The sequence below is a fragment of the Anguilla anguilla genome, chromosome 2 (genome assembly GCF_013347855.1).
Source record: "Anguilla anguilla isolate fAngAng1 chromosome 2, fAngAng1.pri, whole genome shotgun sequence".
In the NCBI taxonomy this organism is placed as follows: domain Eukaryota; kingdom Metazoa; phylum Chordata; class Actinopteri; order Anguilliformes; family Anguillidae; genus Anguilla; species Anguilla anguilla.
The window spans coordinates 43629744-43642413 of NC_049202.1; the positions used below are offsets into that span (position 1 = coordinate 43629744).

A 12670-nucleotide genomic window follows, 5' to 3' on the forward strand; every position below is an offset into this window, starting at 1 on the left:
TTCCTCTTTGGTACAGCAGCCCCTCCCCGCCGGAAGTGAAATGTACATTTTGAGCCGGATGGAATGGAATCGACTGCGGTTTATGGGTCTGAGGAAAGGTCGACCTGCAGAAATATTATGAAATTGTTTGTATACACGTTGTTGTTTTAGTGATTCTTTTCTAAATGTCAGAATAACGACTTTTTAGAGGTGAAAATGCAGTACCGAAGCTTTAAGTCGGAAGGGATTCACCGTTTTTTGTTTACTAAAGGGGATGCTACAGAAATAAAATGGTTTACTGCAAAATACGTGTTTGTAGTATATTGTTACCAGCGTAGCGGACGGTAGGCTATATTTAACGGTAAATTATCGAATAACCAATGCTACTCTAACCACTGACCACCCAATTCCTCCTAACCACAAATAACAATAAAAAATACATGTTTTAGACCTCTTCTAGATGAATAAACGACACGGCATCATCGAGTCTAATCTTTTTACATTTGCTCATATTATTTGCGTAGCCTAATCTAATGCCAAAATATATCTGATCATATATCATTTGAGAATGTTCATCATTGTCAAATCACCTACAAGTCAGCTTAATTGTGGTTTATTTGTTACTTTGTGTATGCTTTTATGTGAGTTTATGTAATTGAACAATAGTTAACTTGTGGATGTAACTTTTCATTTGGCGCAGTGATGAACAATGAGGTGAATTTCACCATCTGAACTTATGATTTTTATTCTATAGTGTAAACACCCTTTCAAAGTTGTTACATTTTCTTGCATTACAGACTGAAAATAAGACCTTTAAATAACACGAGACTTCCTTCTTTCCACCCTACTGTACATGCCAAAATTCTAAATGCAGCTGCTTCAGAGTTGCCATTGGTCTCTTAGTTGGCTCTGTGGTCAGTCTCCTCTTTGTTCAGACATGCAGTGTGGAGGACTAGACTACAGCTCTTATTGCAATTAGATAGTGACCAGAGGATTGACTTTCTGACCCTATCCTGCACTCCTGTTCCCCAAATCCTTGTCCAATCACTGCCCTCAATATCATTGTCCTAGTTTGCTGGCATTACTTGAATATTATCTGTGTTTACATTTGGTGTCAGTGTATCATCAAATCTGAACCTAGACCAGTTTTTACATCTGACCTGTCATCAGTTTAAAATCAAATCTAATTTCAGACCCGTTTTAATATTTGGTACCACAACACACACCGTGAGCCTCAGGAAACAAGACAAAATATATATAACAAAGACTTAAATGATGTGAAACATGCCTCAGTTACTATATTTGGTTAAGAGTTTTTAATCTTCGAGGAATTACAAATTCTTACGAATTATACAGTCATAAAAAATTAGCAAGCAGCAATACGTGCGGCTCCAGCAAATGGTTGTAACTTGGAAGAAAAAAAAACAATCATGTTACTTTGCAAACTTTTGCAACAAAATTAAAAATGGCTGAACATCAAGTTGGCAGGCATTATGGTTTATTGGGGCATATTTCTACGCAGTCAGAGACATGTATGTTAATATGAAGTTCAGGACAGTAGTTCATACAGAGTGAAAAATAATCTTGTTTAAAAACTGTTAAGTTTGAGGGTCACTGCAGCACCAGGTGTATTAGTATATTCTTACTGCTATTCTCACTTAATTTTGTACACTGGTAAATCATTAGCACCAGCTAATATGTAGCAAATTAAAAAATGCTTGGACTTCAATAAGTCTGTCTAATAAATGCTGAAATTTGCTTGGCTGATGGTGGCCATGTTTGCTTATTTGTCAATGAGTCCATGCAGCATATATCTTGAGCTTTGACCAAGAAACAGCATACTGAATTTCAGGTGATTTACTCAATTTAATTTAGGTTAAATTGGAAAGCTAATTATTTTAATGTGCTTTTAGCTAACACACATAGGTGCATAAGGACCCATTCTACTGATATTATTTAAATATGTGAAGTTCCAAGCTGAACACAGAAAGTTTGAATGAATTAAAATCAATTGTATATATGAGCAGAAACAGAAAGCATGTATAAGTATGTGGTTAATTTTTGCTCTTATACTGACATCCTGTTGCCATTCATTGCAACGGCAATGTTTATGAAATACATTTCTCAAAAATGTACTCATTAAAAATTAACTAATTAACATTCTATGTATTGCCGTGTATTTACACCACTAACATTATCAAACAATTTCTTAGCGAGCAAAGACAATTCAAATGAAATTTTTATCTGATTAATTTGTAATTCTAGAAACAAGATATGAAAGTAGAAGAAATCAAGTTGTTCTACTGTGCGTTCAATTATCAACAAATTTTTACATATGAATATATATAGCGAGCGAAAATCTGTATGTTTTGGATTAAAGTGCAGACAGGGTAAAGCACATATTACAGTGAGACAGCTATTAAACCTAAGACCAAAATGACACCAGATGCAGGCCCCTAATAAAAAGATTTTTTTAAAATGCTGAGATAACTGTGGTGACAACTGAACCCCTCTATCTGTCCCTGGCTTCCTCCATGAACAGTTCTCTTGATAAATGGACTGCATTTATATAGCGCTTTTATCCAAAGCGCTTTACAATTGATGCCTCTCATTCGCCAGAGCAGTTAGGGGTTAGGTGTCTTGCTCAAGGACACTTCGACATGCCCAGGGCGGGGTTTGAACCGGCAACCCTCCGACTGCCAGACAATCGGTCTTACCTCCTGAGCTATGTCGCCTTGTCACTTGAGTTGAGCATGGCAAGGGCCTCTGAAGCCTCCACTTCATCCATCTCCAGGATTCTTTCAGTCTCCACCTTGCCGTTGACCTCGCTGACTGTTGGTCACCAGCCACTCGGTGTCCAGCTGAATGTTTGACATCACCAAGGAGTCCTTTGAGAAATACTGAAAAGTTAAGTAAATACATTTATTGCTGAAATTAAACATGAGACTGAAAAGGTAATATGCAAATAAGCAATTACAAAGCAATACATAAATGTTCCTTGTACACTCCTGGGCAAAAAAAAAAATGGGCCAGGCCCAAAATGGCAAAAAATTAAGCTTTTAATGGTCTTAACAACAAATCATTGGTCAGAAAATAAGCAAGAATTAAACAAATGCACTCCTGAGACCTCCTGTGCCACCATTTGCTCGTTTATTTTTGCTGCAGTGAACTGTTTGGGGAAAATCTAGAAACAGGGAAATTCACTTCTACAGTAGACAAATTAACATAATGTCAAATAAAACAGTCATGTTTTGTATTTGGTTGCATATCATTTGCATACCATGACTTCCTGATGTCTGTGACCTATCAACATCATCAGGGTCAGGATATCTTATTTTCAGGTTGTCCTACAAGCGATACAAAAACTCTTTGCATTTGAATGGATCTCTGTGGGAATTGGGGGGTGGGACTATATTCAGCTGTAAATTATGCTGCTACAGTATGGAAAACATTTGTTGGCTAAATGGCTTTAAGTCATCAAGGGTCCAAGGTATCAAATGAGCCTCAAACCACCGTGCTGCTGCCAGATATGCAGTTGAAACTACAAGCATTGTTTCTCCTGATTAATTTTACTGTTGAACTCAATGGAAAAAATATTCAGGAGAAACAATGCTTGTAGTATCTACTGCATGTCTGGCACCGCACGGTGCCAATGATTTGTTGTTAAGACCATTTAAAAGCTTAATTTTTTGCCATTTTGGGCTTGGCCCATTTTTTTTCGCCCAGGAGTGTACATGCATTGGTTCTCTGTGGTGGGATGTCCTGTTCCCCACCTCCATGGTGATTCCTGGTGCTTTACATTGAAAGAGAATGTAAAAAACAGAACTACTACAATGTAATACAGCACCCACCATATTGTCTGGGACACTTCACATGTGGTGAAAGTATGGATTCTAAAGGGTATTTTAGACATTTTGGTTTCTCATAGAAATTACAGCACTATACATAGACCCCCCCCCCCCCCCCCCCCATTTCAGCACAATATCAAAATGTTTACGATAAATGGCTTCACAGGGGTTCATGATTAGTCGTGTGTGTCAATTAAATTGTCAATTGCTTCCTTAGTGCAAATGTAAGAGAGATTTCAGTATCTGGTCTTGATTCTTGGCTTTTAATTGCTTTTGTCTGTTTTAGAAGTTTCTCAAGATGAGAGTTGTGACAATCAGAAAAAAACTGTCAGGGACATAGGCTAAACCTTATGCTTACCAAAATCAACAGTTTGGAACATCATTTGGAAAAAAGAGAGCACTGGTGAGCTCAGTAATTGCAAAGGGCCTGGTGGACCAAGGAAGATGGTTAATGGCCAAAGAATTCTTCCCATAATGAAGAAAACCCCCCCAAACACATGTCCAACAGATCAGAAACACTCTTCAGGAGGCCAATGTTGATGTGTCAGCTTTCAACATAGCTTGGACCGTCAGAACACTCCATCACTGGGGAGTGACCTTATAGATAAAAACCAGGCTTTTGAAACACAAGCTTGTCAGTTTGCATTCCAAGGCTGCCATGCCATCTCCAAGACCTCAGCAGCCAGCCTGCAAGGAACTGTCATTGCAATTGGAATGCTTTTTAATGATTCCATGCATGGAAATTCAGTTATTACACTAACTTGGCAAAGTTGCTGAAAAAAAGCAGATTTTTGATGCCATTAACATGTCGAAAGGTCATGGCCTAACACAAATTAACCAACACTTACCAACTGCCTACCCAATCATCACAAAACCTTTGCTTATTTGTCGATCTTGTCTCTCCATAATGTTTTCTCTGTCTATATTTGTGATGGGTGCTTGGAACCCTATAATTGCTGCTTGCAGCTTTATTGAAAATATTAAACTTAGGTTTTAACAAAAGGTTCAATAATGTATTTGATCTAAAGCGCTAAGTGTGCTCTCAAAAAAAAGGAATGAAAAAGTGCTTATAAAGGTACAAGCACTTGCCACTGGGGTGGCCCCCAATACATACATTAAATTGTGCCCCTAGCCAGCAATACATAATTCATTTGTACCTTTTGTTTTGCCTGTAAAGGGTACTTATTAGTACCAAAATAGAATAGTATTGTACTATCAGGGTACATTTGAGAAATGTGTTCACTGGTTCAACATAATGGGTGCACAGGAAGGACAATGCCTGCATGGTACATATGGAAATGATTGGCCTCCCACTTTTAGAATTTGCATAGCTGTGATATGAAGGGATCCCTGTGATATGACAGGGTCAGAGGGATTTCCATACAATAATTTCATTAAAAATGTGTGCTCTTTAGAGCAAGCATATAAGTATTTGAGTACTCTTGATGAATATTAGCATCCAGAGGGAAATCAAATGTACTGTATACATTGAGGACAAGGAGCTTGTGGAGGACTGTAATATACTCAAGAGACTTCAATATTTAGTTCTGTCGTTAGTCTCTGATGCTTGGAAATAGATGTACAGCAAGCTTGTTTTTTCTCCTTGCACTGATTGTTCTGAAATTGTTAACGGCAACCAGAGAGGTCAAAATGCAGTACTTCAGCCTGCTCTAGAACAATTGTGAGGTTGTGAGGGTATGTACATATCTTACAAATGAACAGATTATGATTCTGCTCAGGTCTCTCGAACCAAACGAGCATGAACTGCATTGCAGCAGTACGTCTCCCCTGTCCCAATGATTCAAATTACTGGTTTTGTACATCTGACAAACACAAGTCATTTAATGGGGAATTAATTTGCCACTATATGCTGCGCTCAAGGGAGTTATCCTAAACACTGATTTGATAGCGAGTTTCAAACAGCCTAATGACAGAATTTAACCCCGTTGTGCTCATCTCTCCATTGCCCTAGTGAATCAGTTTAATACCGAAGCCACTTGAACTTGACGATGAACTTCTCTAGTGCTTTGCTGCAGCAGATACAACAAAAGTACAAACCAGGACTTCTGAAAACCTACCTTCAGCAGAGCGGAAACTTCATTTGAATCTCTGTTGCTTGGATGCTCTGCCAACGTGTCATCGTGGGCTTGATGGAAGGCGAGTGCATGTAAATGGACACCAGATTAGCTCTGCGAGTGCGGAACGGTCCTGAGATCAATACACATCAGAGTGCTTGGCGTGTACTAATGGAGCGTGTGGCCTCGTCTGCAACATTATTGTGGGGTGATGAATGCAAGAAGCCAAAATGATGCCTGCTTACTATTGTTCAGGACCACAGGTCTGTCAATACACTTAGACAGACTGTTACCTCTGCATCTGATTTCTGGTAAAATTAGCCCCTCTTTTCAGGGTGGGGTGCTTTTGCTGAGATGGGAGGTGGTTTTGGACAGTAATGGCATTGAGAAATAAGTGGGCAGCCACTTGAACGATTCATTTTATGTGTTGCAGCAGGTATGTTCAGTCAGATGTTTTGCCTTTAGACTCAGGGTTTGGGGTCTATTTTTATATCAGCCTGCATGAGCCAAAGAGATCTGTCTGATCTGAAATTCCCAACATATCATTTGAACCGTTTGTGCACGTATAGGATCAAAACTTTCCTTGCATGGGTAAGTATCATTTATTAAAATCTTTAATATATTTGCACTTGCTAACCTAAGTCAAATAAGTCACCTGGGAGGAAATCAGATTGAATGTGAGCTTGATTTAAATTCCTTTTAGAAAAATGTAGATAATATGTTGTTATGTCATTAATATGAAGAAATTCATTCAAATGGCGTTGTACTGGAAGGAGCATAGTGCAAAGCAGCTCAAGACAAAATGGCTGAATTGTTTATTGATACCTCAGTGAGGGAATTACAGATTTTGTAGTAGATGTTCCCTTAGATGCAACATGGGGCTCCAAATGCAATGAAGGGGTTAAACAGACTGGTGAGATAATTGAACTGTTATCACCTGACAAACACTGCCAATGACTGTAATCTGCCAAATTACTGAAATTAACTTGTCAAAGGTGATAAACCATGCAAAGCATCCTGCTCAGCAAAATCATTCGGAGCAAAGTCAGTGAGGGCACACATTCTGAATGCTCCACATTAGATTAATGTGAATGATTACAGTGCATGTCACAATTGACAGTTTGAAAGATATTATTCTATTGTTCTGTTCTTAAAAGCAATGCTGTGTTTTGGGTTCAAATTTTGTATTTGTTCTTTATCTTGTATAAACAAATTATATTGAAGGTATAATAATAATAATAATAATAATAATAATAATAATAATAATAATATGAATAAATGCAGTAATCATGTCAACTATTAATAATTGTGTGGTAAACACGAGAATCAGATTACCCTATAAAATACTGGGTAGCAACAAAAATTGTAATCAATCAGGACCATACAATTAATCTACCAGAATATTGCCCCCTACAGTAACATTATGGCTTGCCAATGTGTGATTTATATGCGGGGGCAGACTGTTATTAGAAAGGTTTTACATTCTTTTAAATCTTTATTCGACACAATTTGATTGGAAAATAAAATACTGGACATATAATGTACTTGCTTTACTCTGTACCGTGTTCTTTACGATTCCACTGAATTGAAAAGGAAAAGTTTGCTTGATATGCTGTTTAGCCCTATGGGCATGAAGAGAAATCCTTTCCCCCTGAGGTGTGAATGTGAATTTTCCACATCATGAAAAATACATTAAAATACATTTCAAATAAACTGGAGGTCATACTGTGTACGTGTGGCAGGAATGTGCCACCTCCATTGAAAGCCACATTTTGGCCAAACATTTGTACACATTCTGTGGAAATGTGACGTTTTTATGTCTACAGGGAATTTTTTGAATTTCTTTGAAAAAAAAAAATAGAGAGATGGAGCAGCAGAGACAGGGAGAGAGACCCTGAGGCTCCAGTTTCTCCTGGTCTGAGCTCAGGTCTCCTTCTCTCTGCAGAAGCTTGGGAAGGTCAGGGTGTCAGGTTTCTCTGTTTATCTTACACTGGACTGGAAATGAGCAGAACTGGTCTGTTGCAATGCAGTATTGTTTGAGAATAATCAGGCTGACGTCTGTTTACAACTCTGCTTAAGCAAAAAGGTTCGGAATTCAGGTTGGTTCTCCCAAATATTTGACCTTTGCATAATTATTTCGAAAAAAATAATGTGAAATCAAAATGTGAACACTGCAAATATAGTCCCATGTTAAATTTCAATTTTATTTAAATATTAGATTTGTATGAATTAATTAGTACTCAAAAATACATCTAATTGTACAAATGTGAGTTTCTTGCCCTAATATAATTCAGAAAGTGTTTTTTTGTATTATTAAATGGTTGATTATTCTTATTCATTACATTTGTGAATAATTCTGCACATTTTATTATGCACTGTAGAAATTCAAACATTCATCACTGTCACCACTTCTGCTGCAATTCCAACTTGCCCTGCTAACAAGCTCTCACTGGAAAATCTGCTTCTGAGCAGACTCCATGAGCGATTTGTCAGGGTGCTGAGCAACATACAAGCACAGAGTACCCTGTCGATCTGTGCCTTTCTTCTTTTTCTTTAATCTATGGCACCAAATGCCTCCAATTAAAATTCACAGAACATTCAGTTCCTGTTTTTTTGTTTTCTTCATCTAAAGTTCACCAACTCTCCATGGGTGTTTGAATGGGAGAGCGAATTTCTACGTGCACTGTGGGATAGAGGAGGAATGGAGTCCCTGTGTCTGTTCTGTTCAAGCACTAGAAACAGTAACCTTAACAAGAATTGCAGGTCAGTAAATGAAAACCTTGAGGTATGTTGAAGGTCTTCCTTTTCACATGACTGTTAATACATCTTTGATATCTTAACCATTATCAACACTTATCTCTATGCGCAACCTTTGTTAAGTGTGTGATACTCAGTGGTCATTATATGAATTCACAGGACACAAGGTAAGCAGTGTACAGTATTCATTTGGGTTTTGTTTTCCCCTATTTTCCAATGTCAGATTGCAATGTGATAATGTAACATGAAAATGTGTACAGAGGAGGACTTAAATGACATTTGATCATGCACAAGCAAAAACGAAAGTGCATAATCTCCCAGCCTTATTATCACCTGTTTCAGGGGTCAGTTGTTTCTTTCAGTTTGGTGATTGCCTTCTAGTGCATGTAGGCAAAGCGCAGACAATGGCTTCTTGTTATTAAAGTTCTCTCAACATAACTCACCTGCCCTTGTACATCCTTTAGTGTAGTAAATAGATTGCTGAAAAATAAATGGAAGGAATACCCATAATAATTCTATTGAGCTGACCTAAGAAAAGAAGAGGAAAATATATTAAAAACAATCCCTCCACCACCCTTTTCTCCAGCTGTCCTCATTTTCCTTGAAACAAACAATATTATATGGTAATGTAATAGGATTGTATAACACATTGTAATATACTATAAGCATACAGATCAATCCAAAAACTTAAGGTTCCCTTCCCCCGGTGACTCCTTCCACCCCTCAGACACTACCTTCCATGTATCCAGTCCCAGCATCCCCATTCTGGCACTATAGCGCTTAACACCTATACATAGTATTACACATATTGATGCGCCACTGACAATGATTGTCAGTATGGCATGAGCACAGTGGAAGACAAAGGCAATTAATTTCCCACAAAGCAGTGTGAACAGCTGTAGTTATTTACATTTGATAAAGGCACTAATGATAGATGATCGCACCTTGGAAAGATTTATGGTGTTGTTTTATTAATCTTGTGCATCTCAAATATAACCATGCAGGCTCTGATCTTGTGCAAATTATTGGATAGAAGGAAGATGGAGAGAGATTATGTTATGAGCAATCCTTCCCTTCTAAAGAAAGGACTCTCATGTGTGGCACATTTATGGATGTTACAGTGGTGTTGAGACCAGGATAACCCTGTTTTTTGTAAAATAGATACATTGTAAAATGTATCTGATTTACCGACGATATTTATTTTAAGTTGCAAATATGCAAGAACTTTTTGGGAAATTAAATACATTTTGGGAAATTAACTTGGCAATCAAGTATAAACATATCCTTTCTGGAGTGTACATTTTGTAATCAGCTGTTTAAAACATGAATTTAAATGATGTCTTCTTCCATGAAGCTAATTTTGTTATTTCACACTTTGATGAGACACAGAGTTTGAATGATCACATTCTCTTCAGTTGGTAAGATGAGAAAACACAGGTCCAAGTTATTGAAATAATTTAGAATTATGGGCAGTATTCCTTTGGAATACAACTTGTTTAAATTTCTTGTAACTTGGCCTAATTTTTATATAAATACATTTAACGGCAGGCCTTGATTTTTTTTAAATGAATAATTTATATTTATATTTATTTATAGTAAATGTATATATTTTGCCATTTCCCTGTAAGTTTGCTCTCCTTGACTCTGAATAATGACATTTTTTGTGATTAAATTTGTGCTTGATCTATTCATTAATATTACAGTAACAGTCAAATGTTGAGTGAAATCCCACATTAACCTGAGATGACTAGAGGCTGTCATATAGTTGCATGCTAAGTCGGTGACATTCATTGTGTTGTGCCAGGCTTTTCACCTGTGCTTCAAGTGATGGGGGAATAAGAGCACCAGACTATGCAGTCCCCTCATTTTTTTTCCTTGCATCCTCTATCACTCCACTCCTCTCTCCTCTGTATCACACAGCGGGGGGGAGGGGGGGGGGGGAGAGGTTCACCACTGAATCTGGGGCACCACATCTCTCTTATATACCTGGATTAGAAGGCAATAAATCATTTCCGCACTGCTGTCAAGAGAGCCGGGAGAATAGCGCGTAACCCTTAGCATTCTCAAAAACACAGGGAAGGAGGCATAATAATGTACAGTACAGTATGTGCTCTGCCAGAGTGCTCTGCTATGACACAAGCAGACCAGCAGCTCTAATCATGATTGACCCAATTCCATGACAACTTGTCTCTCCCCATGATACCCATACCCATACCCAACCCCCCACCCCACCCCTGTCAAAACAATGCAAAACATTGACAAATGACATGGAGCTGAAGCCGCAGTCCTATTTGATCAGTGAAAATGTATGAAAGCTGTATCGTCGTTGTTGCTGTTTTTATTATGTGGTTGACCTTTTATCTGATTTAGTTCTGTATATTCTATTTAATGTGTAGTTCAGCTTTGGCAACACACTGTAGATGGTGATTCAGAGCCATATGCTTGCAAGTGTGCAAACTAGATCTGATTTCAGTTTATCATATGTAGTCTTGCTTTTATTTGACTGTCAACCAAGGATTGCATGTTTTCCCATACAGAAGACTCATTTTCTACAATATTATTTCAAACACCACAAAATGATCAGAATTTCAGACATGCAAATGTCAACATGGGGTATCATATTAATACAAAAACAGATTATTAACATGTAATAAAAGTACATAATTTGGCTTCCGTATGGACACAGTAAAGAAGATAACACATCTAATGTCAGTATATTTCACATTTGGAGCAGTTTCTGAATCCAGTGGAAACAGCAAAAGGACTGTGAATATTCTGCATATCCAGATATAGGGATGATCTAAGAGGATCACTCAAACAATGCTTTCTCTGCTTGTAAGAAAAAGCAGGTTTTGTTGAACTGCAATATAATTTCTCCCGAAACATTTGAAGTACGGTATCTTATAATAAAGGCTTAATTAATGTTTTAAGATAATCAAGAGCTTTTTCAGACAAGGTATTTTCTTTAAATTTATAAATAAATTTAAATGTGCCTCTTGTTGCTCCAACAGTTAACTTATTCCCAGACAGAGAGAGGAGCACTTGAAAAAGCTATTGAATAAATTCAGTTATTCAGTGGTTTCAGCATTGCCAAAATGGCTGTACTTCAGATTTTACATCAAATTTCATATTTGAGTGAATAATAAAAAAATCATTTTTGAGTGAAGAATAACCAAAGGATGTTTTGTCTTATCAACGTCTGTCACCTGGGCTTTCTTCTGATGAATCTGCACAAGAACAGGACATCATCACAGCTTGAAGAGGTGAAATTCAGAGTAGGTCAATCGTATGAACCGGGGACAAAAGATATAGCCTAGAACAGAAAGTACGACAATGCAGGGATTGCATGAGAATAGCTCTACAGTCACTGCTTACAAAGACAGCTTTGTCTTCCTTCTTGGTCAATCCACACCACTGCGATGGACCGCAGCTGGGCTCCAGTATGATCGATCTAAAGCTGATTCCAAAGGACAAGGTCACCTTCAGGAGACAGCCCTACTGTTTTGCTTTCAATACGACAGAGCAAGGGGTTCTTCAGAAAAAACAAACAGAATCCAGAAAAATAATGTTTCCTACCTTCGCTTTCAGAACCTTCTGTGAAGATTGGAAGAATGAGGGGAATATCTGGAGGGCATTATTAAACCCAGAGCACTTTCTCTGCACTGGCAGGTTCCTATTCTTTCTCTGTTCCACCTAGAGGAGTCGGTTGATTCCTCCTTGTTCTTGTGGTTGTGTGCCTGTGCTTTGGCCCTGAGGGGCCACTGGGGGGGCATTGTCATACAGATTCCTTCTGATCATTAGCAGCTCCCTGACACCAGTGATGGTGACACATATGATTGGGAGGGTTTACTTACTGATGTCAATATACCTATCTCTGTAAAGTGGTTAAATTCTCCAGTCGGATCTATTTTTTTTTCTTTTTGGCATGGTCCTCTTAAGTTAGAAGCTATTCGATTCAGCTGCTTCTATAATCTACAATACTTAGTTTAATTTAGTCATTTATACATTTGT

At 37.8% G+C, this 12670-nt stretch overlaps 1 long non-coding RNA gene across 1 annotated transcript; it reads right to left on the bottom strand.

The window, feature by feature from the left end:
• Positions 1-11136: 11136 nt before the first annotated feature.
• On the bottom strand, positions 11137-12395 carry LOC118221745. Its single transcript, XR_004764170.1, has 2 exons — positions 12236-12395; positions 11137-12116 (listed from the first exon to the last, which is right to left on the bottom strand). It is a non-coding gene; the product is annotated as an uncharacterized LOC118221745 (long non-coding RNA).
• Positions 12396-12670: the final 275 nt, after the last annotated feature.